The 13,432-nt window shown below is 40.1% G+C and overlaps 1 long non-coding RNA gene across 1 annotated transcript in view; it reads left to right on the forward strand.

Annotated features, from left to right (window-relative positions):
* The first annotated feature begins 8,857 nt into the window (after positions 1-8,857).
* Positions 8,858-13,432, forward strand: part of LOC106947048 (uncharacterized) — a 107,110-nt gene continuing 102,535 nt past the window's right edge. The window contains exon 1 of the long non-coding RNA XR_001424898.1: positions 8,858-9,159. This is a non-coding gene — a long non-coding RNA (uncharacterized LOC106947048). The remainder of the gene's footprint in view (positions 9,160-13,432) is intronic.

Consider the following 13,432-nt stretch of genomic DNA (forward strand, 5'->3'; position numbering starts at 1 on the left):
AAATTTTATGGATGATACTCTGATGTCCCATTCTCCTGAAGGCAGCACAGAGTTGCACCACCAGAAACCGACAGAAACACTGAAGAGAAGAAGAGCTATGATTAATGTAGTTGCAGTTCTATCCATGTTTTAATGCTGCAGAGCTCAGTCGTTTTGCAAATAGATCAAAGTTTAAACTGGCATGTTGAACATCTTTTATCTGATCATTTTGTGGAATATTTAACAAATAGAAAATGGCAAAGTACAAGAATATTTTTTCCACTCTGATTGGCTGCTGTTAGGCCTACCAATTTTAACTTGAATGTTCATTGCATTTTTCGCAGACGCCTGTGAAAATAATTTCTATTCCCATGGCTTGTTTGTTCTCTGGGAAATTAGTTTTGATGATAAATACAGAAACAAGCATAAAAATCAAAACATCTACAATAGCGATAGTAATAATAATAAAATAATAGTGTAAAGTAGCCTATAAATTATTTGGTGGGGGGCGGTGAGGGACCTGGATAAAGGCTAGGGGGGCATTGGCCCAAAAAAGGTTGAGAAACACTGATCTAAAACACGACTTAATCAGTTAATAAATAGCTTTATTCCCATTTCATATTGTTTCTGAACTCTTCGTGCTTTACCAGAGCAGGGTGCAACACGTCGATCGCGGAACGTTTTGAGTCGATCTCATCATTAAATGACAAACTGAACGCCGCCATACTTTTGTCATCGTACCCCCAAGAATTTAAAACTACTTTCACCCCTGGTTAGCATTGTATATTAAAATGATTTTTGCAGTCAGATTGGCTGCTTGATGTCAACAGAGTCACTTAGGCCAAAGGCTGTCAGAGTTGCCTGGGTACTGCTGTTGTCCTGCTGGTTTTTAGAAATTGATTGAGTGACTAAAATGAGTAAGTAATAAAAGAAATAAAAGTAGATCAATTCAAGCTGTTGTGTAACCTGGCTGTAGACAAAAAAACAGTCTATCCAGATGAATAAAAAATAAAGTAAAACAACTTTTAAATGCCACTGCCTGAGAGAAAGCCTCACTGATGAACAAAATATCTGATGTACTATTAAAAAACCCTCTCAAGACACAGTAAGTGAACAAAAGGACAAACAGCTGAAGCTTGATTCAACCTGACAACGCAGTCACAGTCTACATTTGACCTCCAGCCACCAGCTGCACCACATTATTCCAAATGCAAATAGGGAGAAAGCTCATAAAGGTGATTACTTGTCAGTTCCATTGAGAGTAATTCCCTTCAGGAAATCCCTGGAACTTTCTTTGGGGTCCAGAAGCCTTAAAGCTCTCCGGACCACAGAGACCTCTGGGCCTTTTTTTCTTTTTCTTTTTTTGGACATTTAATTTGCAGAAATCTTCAGCGACTGCTGGGCTGAAACGGCTCCCAGGCCACTGTGTCCTGGGTTCGCTCCAGTATCTCCTGCCAATTGGCCCGGTCCAGAATACCACAGCTGAAGCCCTCCTCCCCTCATGCCGACTCCCTTTGGGTACGGGACAAAGTTTAGCTCAACACAGAGTGACACAATGTCAAACGGGCACAAAGTCAAGAAGACGACCGGGCGCCGCAGCATTGCATGTCATTAACATGAAGTGAGAAATGAATAAAAACTGACTGTTCAAGCCCCCTTTGCGATTAGAGTGGAGTCAAACAGCTTGACCTCGCTGCCCACGTATTCTCCATATGTACCAGATTTGCATAATGAGTCAAAATTTCAGTTCAAGAAGTTAAACGAGGTCCCTTAAACAGTACATCTAATTGGTACTAATTAAAAATAATGTCAATACCCACACAAACTCAAGTGATTTCTGCAGTGAGAGACTTATCCAGGTGAGCGTGATGTTCCCCGTCTCCCCGAGCCGACTCTGATCTTGCTGTTCTGCGACAGCCGTCAAAGATTAAAGTAGGGAGGAATGTTCTTTCAGGCAATAATGATAAAAACATGTCGCCTGAAAAGCCCCGTCTTGGACTTAGCGAATCTTCTTGAGATCACTAAATTGCTCATCGTTATTTTTTAAACCTCTTGCCATTGAATTGCCCTTTGTGTAGCTGCATATCTATTGCAAAACTTTGTTGATATTCCGCTAACGTCGGAAAAACAATGTAGCAATTGCAGTTTTTACATTAAATAAGAAACGCTACAAACTTCATCTTCATCTTTCTAGTAGTCCAATCCGGGTGGTAATCATGTGAAAAAGTGTTTCCAATGCAGTTTTGCGAAATATACAAAATTATCTCCAACCAAAAAAAAAAAAAAAAACACCTCATCCTAGCGCAAAAGCTTTTTATCAAAGATTTTTTTTTTTAATTGCCGTGTCTCCATTAAGTGATTTTATTTTTGTAATTTAAATTGCGAAAGCATTCAAATCAATGGTTACACAGAAATTAAGAGTAGTTTCCTTCTGTATTCCTCCTTCCACTTACACCTTTAAGCCTTTTTGAGGATGTTTCTAACAGATTTGCACATACAAGGAGATTGGTCTAAAAATTTCAGAGCTTTTTTCCTCACACATTTTCGACTTTTCAAAATAAGAAATGTTCAACTTGTTCTCTAGAAAAATTTCCGAGCTTAATCTCAAAGAATTTTTTTCTTACAAATTACCTCCTCTGTTTTGCTCTTCTATCTACAGCAACCCTAACACACAGTTGTAGTTTACTAAACAGGAATTTGGTTGCAATTGAATTTTCAGGGACACCAAAGTGGAATCAGCCTACTTAATTGTAAAATGGTTGTATCGTTTTACTTCATTTTTAATTCTAATAAATCATCCCGCATCAATAAAACACACCAAGATACTTCTGCAAAGACATATGAAGGACAAATGTTAAAAAAGATAAATTCAAAATATACAGATGTGCCGCCACACCAAGGATCAAATGGCTGCTTTGTTAAGTCTACAAATGACATGTCATGCTTGGCGCAGAGGTCAAATAAATCTGCTTTAATAGCACATACATCCCCGTGCCTTCTAACCGAGGTCAGCCATACATCACTTGCTGACCTTCGCTGATGCATAGCAGAAAATATATGTTTTCTTTTTTTCTAAAAGGCAGCCGTCCCAAAGCACAAGTCAATCAAAGTCACGCATATGGTTTAAATTGTGCATAAAGGGACGCATTTGCCCATTACTTAGGAGGAGAGAATGCAAGTTTGCATGCAGGTTTTGAGGATATTATGCCAACCAGTCTCAGTTGCATATGTGCAAACTACTGAAGCTAACACATGCGGCGCGACAGAACTTAGGCGTAGCAACGCCCCGGGGAATGAAATGTACTGAACACGCGTTGTGTATCCACCCGTTAAGTGACCCTGCGAGCAACACCGTCACATGTACGACAGAGAGGGGGAAAACAATGACCTGTGAGCTCAGAAATGTGCAGGCTGGGCTCTTTTTCATGGTCAGCCTTGCAGATTTAAAGGGGCCTTCGATGGGATACCAGATATCGGATGATGACGTCTGAGCCTAGTGTAGGTGTGCAAGTTCTCCGTTCATATTTTTCAAAGAAGGAAGTCATGCTCATCTCATCTCCTGAGGTTTTCCTGTTGTTTTCTTCTGTGGCTCTTGGTGCAGCCCCACTCTATCAAGCGATTCAAAGAATTGTTTGAAGGATTCTTTCAACATTTTGGGACCGAAATGTTGCGATTTTGGTCCCCAATCAAACCGAGTCTACTGGAGTATCAGGTGTGAAGACACCCTAAGATGGAGAATGCAGACAGAAGCTTCCCCTATAAATAAGGTGCTAAAGTGCATTTGCCAAAAGGCGCCTGAAGGACTTGTGGAGCATGAGAAAAAAATTCAAAGGTCTATTGAAACATAGATTGAATCTTTTGGCATGAAGGCCAGGTGTCATCTTCAAAAGAAACCAGACACTGCTCATCGTGTGGGTAAAAAAAAAAAAACCCACATTCTCATTATGCAGTGTGGTATGTGGAGTTTTATGGGAACAATTACTCTAAATCCACTTTGAAATGAGGCTTAAACACAACAAAACTGCTGAAAAGGGAAGCGCTTTGAGTACTTTGCGGATATACAGCATCTAAGCCAGCTATGCATGAACTTAACTTCACCCTGGATGCGCAATCATCTTAATTCACCGTCACAGCCTAACCACAGTGAAAAAAAAACAGAAACCCACATTATCGCCCTCTTATCTTTAATCTAATGAGTCAAAAAGCATTACATTGCACATTCGCTGCACAGCCCGCAGCTTAACGGCTCCGTTCTTGTGCTGTAGAGGTGACCGGGTGCCACGCGGAGCCGTTCAACTTGCCGTCGGTATCGAGACGCAAAACTCGTAAAGACGTATCGAGTGCAGGGAAAACAGGCTCTTAGCTGAAATCTGAAGAGATACGGGGTGATGACACGACTTCACAGCAAGACAGAAGTCGGCTAAACTATTACCAAGAGAGGCTTTTAAAAACTTCCAAAGCTCTCCTCCTATCTCCCAGACTTTTAAAGCGATCCTAAGAATGTCAGCGCTGATGCCGCAGAAAATAGTGTAATGCATAATTCAGCAGATAAATCAAATAACGCAAATAATTCATCAAACAGCACCAGTCCCCGTTTCGCTCTCGCGACGCTCCTTTTAATAATCGCAGCGCTCTCACTGGTTCGGCTGTTTTATTTGGGCTCTCTGTTCCTTTTCAAACCGTCACAATCAAAAGCCACTTTGTTCATAATAGACAAGGAGGGAGGTTTTAGTGCAGATGTCAACAAAGGGAGGCTTGTCGATACAGCCAACTGCAGCGAGTGTGTGTGTGTGCGTCTTTCAACCTGGGCCAATTCAGCACCGGCGCTCTGATAGCGGCAGACTGGTCTAATTTTCTTTGACCAGCTAGTGCACAGAGGCTACTAGTGTGCCCTTCAGACAAAAACACCCTATTTTAACCAGCTTAAGACGCATTTAAAATGACTCAGACATAAATGACACTGACATCCAAATCTGACGTGTAAGAATCTGAGCTGTGTTAGTGAAGGAGGCTCTAAAACATTAGAGGCATTGTGTGGCAGAAAAGCAGAAAACGTTTGATAAAATGCTGTTGCTGCGCTTATCTTATTAGATAGTTTATTTTGAAATGTCTAGAATCTGTTGGACGCGACATCGTCGATGATTAGTAATTGGCTAATCGAGTCTCTCTATGGAGTTGTATTTTAAGACAGAAAGTCCACAACATGATTTAAAAGGACATATCACCACAAAATAGTGTTCCTAGAGTCAAGTCCTTGGCAGTCGCAGAGGGATCTGATTCTAGTCAGTATATAAAAGAGGACAACCAAAAATGTTGTGGTATATATATATATATATATATATATATATATAAACATGACTATGTCTGGTGCGATCAACATGAATCTCATAGAGATTTGGACTTGATTTTTTAGAGTGGGATGGGTTTTATGTTGTTTTTGGACTGGGAACTGTCAGACCTGGCAACTATGATGACATGTTTCCAGTGAGCCCTGTAGCTGTGAGCGCAGAGTTCGAGATGACGCCTGGCCAGATACAATAGTCAAGTTAGCTTGTCCATGGTTTCCTGTGGGGCAGGGGTGTCAAACTCCAGTCCTCAAGGGCCGCTGTCCTGCAGTTTTTAGATGTGCCACAGGTACGAAACACTGGAATGAAATGGTTTAATTACCTCCTTCTTATGTAGATAAGTTCTCCAGAGTCCTATTATTCTATTCAGATGTGGTGCAGCAGAGGCACATCCAAAAGTTGCAGGGCAGTGGCCCTCCAGGACTGGAGTTTGACCCCTGTGCTGTAGGGTTTTTAAAGATTGTGGTGGTGGGATATCCGGGGAATTAAACTATTTTTCATATAAAATTACTATATAAAAATATAAGACTAAAATTTAAGTACAACATTAAAATTTAGGTTGCACTTGACATTTACCTGTGAACACATGATGAAGACTGTTATAAACACTATGTCTCTGGTTCTCTTTTTCAAAGGGTGTAGAACCTGGTCCAGTTGGCAAGATGCTGGTACTGAAGCCTGTCCAGGGCCAACTGTCTAAAGGAGGATTAAGGTCAATAATGTTCATGATACTTAGTTTTCATGTCATGCTGCCTTATATATTTCAGCCCTGAGTTAAATACATGTGTGTTTTGTTTAGTTTTTTTCTTACTGAAAGGAGTGCCTTCTCCTTTCAGGGGAATGACTGGCCCTCTTCCTGACCTGTCTGTACTTCGAGTGGCAGAGGCATTCAACGATCTGGTGACAACCATGGGGATGAGTGTGGAGAAGCCGCTTATGGATTCTGAATTTGGACTTGTGCAAAAAGGAAGTGTACTGTCCTATCAGCAACCCAAACTCTTAACCCAACGTATAGAGTTACATCACTGTGCTCCACCTTCTCTTCCACGTTGTACTCATCATCTGTCACCAACAGAGTGTGTCTTGGGTATGCACTGAAGAGGAACAGCTTCATTTGCAGAGTTTGCAGTTATCCTTTGATATGGCTGACAGAATTGAGACATCAACATGAGACCAGAGCAATATTCACGAGTGGTACATGCTGCGGCAATCAAGAATAACCTCTTCAAGATTTAGGGAAGTGTGTCACGTGAGAGATCACAGCATTGCTGAATCTCTTGCAGAGCGAATAATCAGGAGTACCAAATAAACTGCCGAAATGCAGAGAGGTTCTGACATGGAGTTTCAGGCAGCAAAAGAATACGCCCATCATTATAATGTGAATTATTCACCTTGTGGGCTAGTAATTCACCCCGATGCCCCATGGTGAGGTGCCTCCAATGATGGCCTCGTTTATGACCCCCAAGGAAACACCATCATTTGGCTTGATTGAAATAAAATGTCCAGATGTAAAAAGTTAAGTTGACCGTACTTGCAGATGTCAGATGGAGTTTTCAAATTAAAGAAAACTCATGCTAACTAGGCCAGCTCCTTGTTACTGGTCTGATGTGGTGTGACTTTTTTGTTCGGGCACAGGAGGATTTCTTTATGCGGCGACTGGATCCAGAGAAATGTGACCACTTCTACTTCAACATTTACATGCAAAAGTACCTCTCAATGCACAGTGCAGCACAAAACGTGTGACATTCTCGCTCTGTGACAGTGGTATCCAAATGTGCTTTTTTATTTTTTTGGTAGATGTCATTGCATTCAAAGTCCTTGCAAGTTCTTGTAATTTTCATTTAGACATACCTTCTTTTTTAAAGTTATGTTTCACTAAATGCAAAAAATAAACTAATCTCAAGTTCCACTGTTGTCAGTACTGTCAATTTAGTTTTGCTTTAGCTTTGCTACCAAGTTTATATAAAATCAAGTGTACTAAGAAATGCTTATTTACAATCACATTTATTTATGAAATTTGATAACATGCAATACATAACAATAGAAATAGAAATACATTTGACTGCTTCTATGATAATTAATTCCTTTTACAAAAATTATACACATCTGAGAAACTTTAACTTTTTTAGGTAACACTTTGACGAGGTGTGCATAAGATTGACATGATACTGTCATAAACATGACATGGGACCCGTCATGAAGTGTCATTCGGAAAATAATGACACTTTTAGTGCAAAGTTTCTCTAAAAGTTCCATTAAAGTCTATTAAAAGGGCCAGCTTTGTATTATTTTTTAAATAATGACACTTTAATGCAAAGTTGGCATTTTTAATGGACTTTCAATGCAACTTTTAGAGAAACTTTGCATTAAAAGTGTCATTGTTTACCAAATGACACTTCATGACAACTTTTTAAATTTAATTTATTAGGGATCTGGGGGGCCATCCTTTTAAAATATTTCTATTCTTGAATAAGTAAAAGTTGTGGTTACTTTATCCACTTTTGCATTATTAAAAAGAATCTGCAATGTTACGGTGTTGTGTACCCACAATGTTAGGGCGCTGTGTATACTACAGCAGTAGATTGTATTAATTCTTGTATTTTATGTTAGAAAGTTACTTCTGAACAATGACGCTTGTGACCTAACAAGTGTGATTTTAACATAAAATGTAAGTGTGTTTATTGTATTTTTGAGTTAAGACATTTAATTAAGAAACCAGAGGTGGGGTGAGTAACCCAAATAAAAAAAAAAAGGTTCATTGCGGTGTGCAAACTTACCTTGTGTAAAATCGGATGTCATCATCTACCTTTGAAATCCAAAGGTAGATTGGATTTTCAGTTCTTCAATCTGGTTTGTCAGGACTTTTATTTCTTCTTTTAATTTCTCGTTTTAATTTATTTCCATGTCCAGGCCAGTTGGTTCTGGGACAGAGCAATAATCGTGATCTGCAGAAGTGCATTGCACAGGCGGATCAGCTGCTCGGCTGCCTGCTCACTTGTTCCTATACACTCGCTCTTTCAGGCTGAACACAGAAGTGATTCTATTGAAATAACACAAGGACGGCTCCTTTATTTACCATTCTTCTCCCACCAGCAGTTTTAGGCTGAAGAAGCTGATCCGGAGTGAAGTGAAGGCTGCAAACTTTGCTATGCGGTGTTGGCTTGAATTTGTCACGACAAATATTTACAAGCCATCGTCTTTTTAAGTCAGGATCGCTTGGAAATCCATGAACACTTAAACGCCCGTTATATACGGAAGACGCTGTGCACCGGGGAACACAACAGTGTTCATGGTATTGCTTAAATTGCTTATGAAGTACGATTTTGTCTTTCCTTGCGGTCATGGTCACTCAAAGCGGAAGCAAGTAAGCCGCATTTCGTTGATGCGGATGTGACGTCAGCGCCGTACGTGCAAAGAGCCCATCTGAGTTCCAAACAAAAATATTCCAATCCAAGTTTTTTTTTTTCTCTTGCCAGTCCATTCCAGCCGAAAAATAGCATAAAAGAAATCTCCACTCCGCGTTTTCCAGGCAATCCACAACAACAGAATCCCAAAACAACAGTCCTCAGCTGCACACGACGTTTAGCAACCTGTAGCAGCAAACGCGGATATAAACAGGTGTTTTTTTTTTTTTTTTAATTCACTCACGTTTGGAGAGACACTTGGTCCAAAAGGAAGGTTTCTGTTGTGAGCCAGTGGAGCTGTGAAATGATTCTCTCTCTATTCTGCCCCGATTCCTTTCAAATCGTTCAACGGGGCTTCCAACCGGAAATGACTGAGCTCGGTGGCCATGCTGTCAGAGGATGTATTCTCCAAAAGGAAATGGGGCGTGTTGGTGAGTGTAATGTATGTATATTTACTTAATGATGAGCAATCAGGCTGCCATGACATTTCCAATATTCCTCAGAACTTGAGGGAATTGCGTCACAATGAAGAACATTGAGCATTTCCATGTAACATTACCTCAGCTCTGATTATGGCTAAAATAAGTGCTCACAAATAGGCTATGTATATACATATTTCAGATGCTTTACATTGTTTTATCATATTTTTAAAAATCTGCAGGTGTGGCGGCTTTTGTTCTTGCCATGGCGGTGCTTCGCGATCAATTACATGTAGAGAAAATCCTGTTTATCAAACAGAAAGATGTCTGCACGTAAAAAGCAACATTACACACATACCTATAGTAAATTGTTTGAGTGTGTATTTATGAGGAAAATAAACCACGCCTTCTCCAGTTATGCTCTAGTTTGTTTTGCATCACATTGAATCCAAGTCAAACATGTTGGCGTTCGTGAACGTGAAGTAAACATATTTGTACATTTTTTTCAAAGTCCTGCATCAGTGTGAAAGCACTCTTATGTACTGAAACACATGCCTGTTCAGCACTTTTTTTTTATCGAAAGGGAGAGAACTCCTTTTCTTCTTTACATCTTTGAACTCTAAAGTGGATGTTCGCTGTGCGGACATGCCACCTGCCTCTGTGGTTTGTTTAGCCGCCCAGACATGCCACTTAGAAAGAAAGAAAGAAAAAAAAAAAAAACGCTTCTACACCACCGATTCGGCACAGAGCGCGGCTCCATAGCCGACGCTGTGACATCTCTCTCCCATCACTTTCGACCGGCGGCCTTCCAACGATTCTATTAGACAGAATGCCGCCATATGTATGTGAGCCCATAATACGGCAGTGGGAATTATACAGGCGACGGCGGCTTCCCTGTCATTCATAGACTCGAGGACAGGTGATGAGCGATGAAGATGAATAGCGTTCCATTGCGCTGAATGTCACGCTGAACAAATGAATTCTGTGGCAGCTTCCCATTATTACAATGAGCTCCCCCTCGTGCCCCCACACACACTTTGTTTCAGCATAAATCATGTTAACCTTCTCATTTCCAAGTTCATTCATTTTTTAAGGTGCTCTTCCTCCCGTCTTTCCCAGCTCTGAGCCCTGTAAGATGCATCAAAGACATCTAAGATCTGCTGAGATTCCATTAAATCTCACTCTGCAGAATAGAGTGTCACATTTTTTTTCTTTTTTTTTTTTTTCCTGGGAATGCCAGCTTCTACTCTCTGGCATATCCAGAAGTGTCATTTAGTTGCTCGTTGCAGCATGTAAATGGCCACAGTAGGTCTGTGTGAATCTGTGACTAAGGGAAGCAGGAAATCTGTTGCAGTGCAGGTAAGAACTGGAAGGTTGAAACATTTCCAGACCCACGTTTGGACAGTGTGCGAGTTACCTACCAGAGAAACTGATTGTGACTTATTATTGCAACAATAAACTCACTGGGACGTAGGAGTAAATTTAAGATAAGGATAAGGTAGGGATAGCGTCCCATTCCACATTCTGGAGGTATTCTCTGGTAAAGTTCACTCTGTGAAGGTGAGCATTGCAATCTGGGATTGAGTTCAGACTTTGCAGATATTTTATTTGGCATTGAATCTCATTTCGATATATTTGCACTGAGATTGTGTCTTGCTAGGACAATCATTGCTGTTCAATTGAGACAGATTCCATTCCACACCGTCACACTAACGCCACCAAAAGCTTTTACCTTATTGGTGAAGCAATCAGTGCAGCATTCTCTCCATCTTCTCCACACTCTGATTTTATTACCCTACTGCCTTTGTCACCATTTGGAGAAATTTTTGGATAATGTGTTCCTCTCCATGTTCATGTTCTGGTGCATATGATTCCTACACCAGCTCAAATGGGCCTATTGGTGGCATACATATTGATTGAGGAAAATCTGTTGTGGATTGTTTGGGAGGACAGACTTTGGCCATATCATCCAGCAATCCTGAATCTGACAGCGAGAGGAAACTGCTATGTTGTGATGTTGTCTTGGAAAACTCTTTCTACTGTCTTTCTCAGACATCCACTTGTATTTAATTTGGATGTAGGCCAAGGGATACATCTAAATAAGGATATATGAGACATTTGCTGATCTGGTGGTTGTTTTCTGCCACACGCTAATAAGTTGTGGCAGGTTTAATAGAGAAGCTGGAGCAGCGGTTAGCTCTCATTGAAGGAGATGAGTTTCCTAGGTAGTTTATTAGTCATACTGTAGGTGTGACTACGAATATGAATATATAAGGAAGTTAATATATGAACTTGGGAGTCAATTTGAAGTGTGGGGTGATTCCAGTGTGGCATATTTAGGACACACATAGACGAGGGGTAAGTTAAGATTTTACTTTAGGAACAGAACAACTATAGCCTGGATCAATTCTGCTCGATTATAGTCTCACTGCGCCGCTCAGTCCGGGCTTTCTCCAATGACTCGGATTCGTCCAGTAGATTTTTAACCGGGCCAATCAGAATCAGAAGGAGAAGTTTTGAAAGTTGATTCCCTGTGCTATTTTAGAATTGTAGTCTGCCTGTAGCTTTAGCAGTGGCATTTCCAAATACTGAATTAACATTAACAGCCATCTAGTTCGGCTCGACACGTCTCTCTTCGCAGTGAGGAATGGTTGTCTACAGTGCAGACAATTTCCGGTAAGCTTCATAGCGTCAAACTGGCGCATTACGTCACGACCAAACATTAGTGACTGGGTGAAGTTTCAACTTCAATACACACATGTCCAAGCTAAAGGTTGTCTTAATAAAAGTGTGGATGTGCTGCTTAGTGTTGTGCCAGGGGCAAACTTTAAGCGGTCAGTTGTTTTATTTGTCCTTCGATTCACATCCCACAAAACCCAAACATCCTGACCCCATAACGAATTCTGCAGGGGGCTACCCACCCAGCGCTGTCCGACTGCGACCTTGACCTAGTTGTTCTCATAAACAGTTGTTTGTTCTCTGTAGCCTGAGCTGTGAACAAGCAAAAAGAAACCCTGCAAGATCCTACAGAATCAAAGCAATATCAACAGAGAAACATGCACTTAAACTGATTGTATTTTTCTAACATAATTATATTAATTCTGTAAAATAACTAAACTTAGTATAGAGCTTAGTTATTCATTACAAACTACTACTTTCTGTTCCCTTTCAGTTAACTTCTGTGAAAACTAAGCTTAATATTATTCTGATCAGTGGTCAGATCATTATTCATTATTCCTCAAATGTGCATGAAAGAATCAAAGCTACACTCTAGGTTTGTTTTTGATGAGGGTGTAACATTATAACATGATATAAATCTCAAAAAAGTCCATTTCACATCCTTCACAGCATTGCCATTTGTACAGCGCAGATATTTTTTTCCTAAGTAGTATTTATATAAATATATCTCTATTTCACCTTTAAAGCTGGGACTGTGCAAGAACATGTTGCCATAACTGTTCTGTTGTGTAAAAAGTGCCCCAGCAGAGAAAAGCAGTTGAAAATTACATGGTTTACCACTGTGTGGTACAAGTTGTTTTGCACAGAGTTATATTCTTAAGGGAATTACAGCATACAGGGATTAATTTTTTCATAACTTTTGATTTGGTCAGATTTCACTTGGAAAATATTACATAAAAGCATCAGACCAGTAAGTCACATAAAGCGCCAACATGTTATGTTGTTATTTGTGCCACAGTAATGGAACGCCACATGTTGCATAAAAGGTGCTTTCACAAAAAAACAAACAACAACAAAACAACTGCTTTGGGTGTCTGCCATCCACATAGTGTGGATTTTGGTGGGAAAATTATACAATTACAAGCTGATTGTGCCTGATTATAATATAAAAAGAGAGAATTTCTGTAAATATATGCCTAAAATAACAGCAACATGGAATTTGTCCAGTTTAGTTTATAAGAAGACTTCTCTTTCTTGAAGTTGCTTCAGCCAAGGAAGAAAAATTTCAAGAATCTCTAGGTTTATGTAGGAAGTGTTTTGACAGGATGAGCTTATGAAGCACAATAGGTTAAAGATGTCAAGTGATATTATGCGTCCAGACATAATAATGCTCCTGGGCTTGTCTTGATGAAGCAGAAGACAAGCACTTTTGACACCAGCTGACCTAATGACAACATGGGTGCTTGAAGAGTGTTGTGACAGGGAGACTAAACTTGTGCAGTTCCTTAACTAGAGATGACAAGTTACCAGTGGTGGAGAAAGTACTCAAAAAATGTACTGAAGTAAAATTACAAATACACAGACAAAAATGTACTCAAGTAAAAGT

Source organism: Poecilia latipinna, unplaced genomic scaffold, assembly GCF_001443285.1.
Source record: "Poecilia latipinna isolate Pla-1442-1.1 unplaced genomic scaffold, P_latipinna-1.0 Scaffold219, whole genome shotgun sequence".
NCBI classification, from domain to species: domain Eukaryota; kingdom Metazoa; phylum Chordata; class Actinopteri; order Cyprinodontiformes; family Poeciliidae; genus Poecilia; species Poecilia latipinna.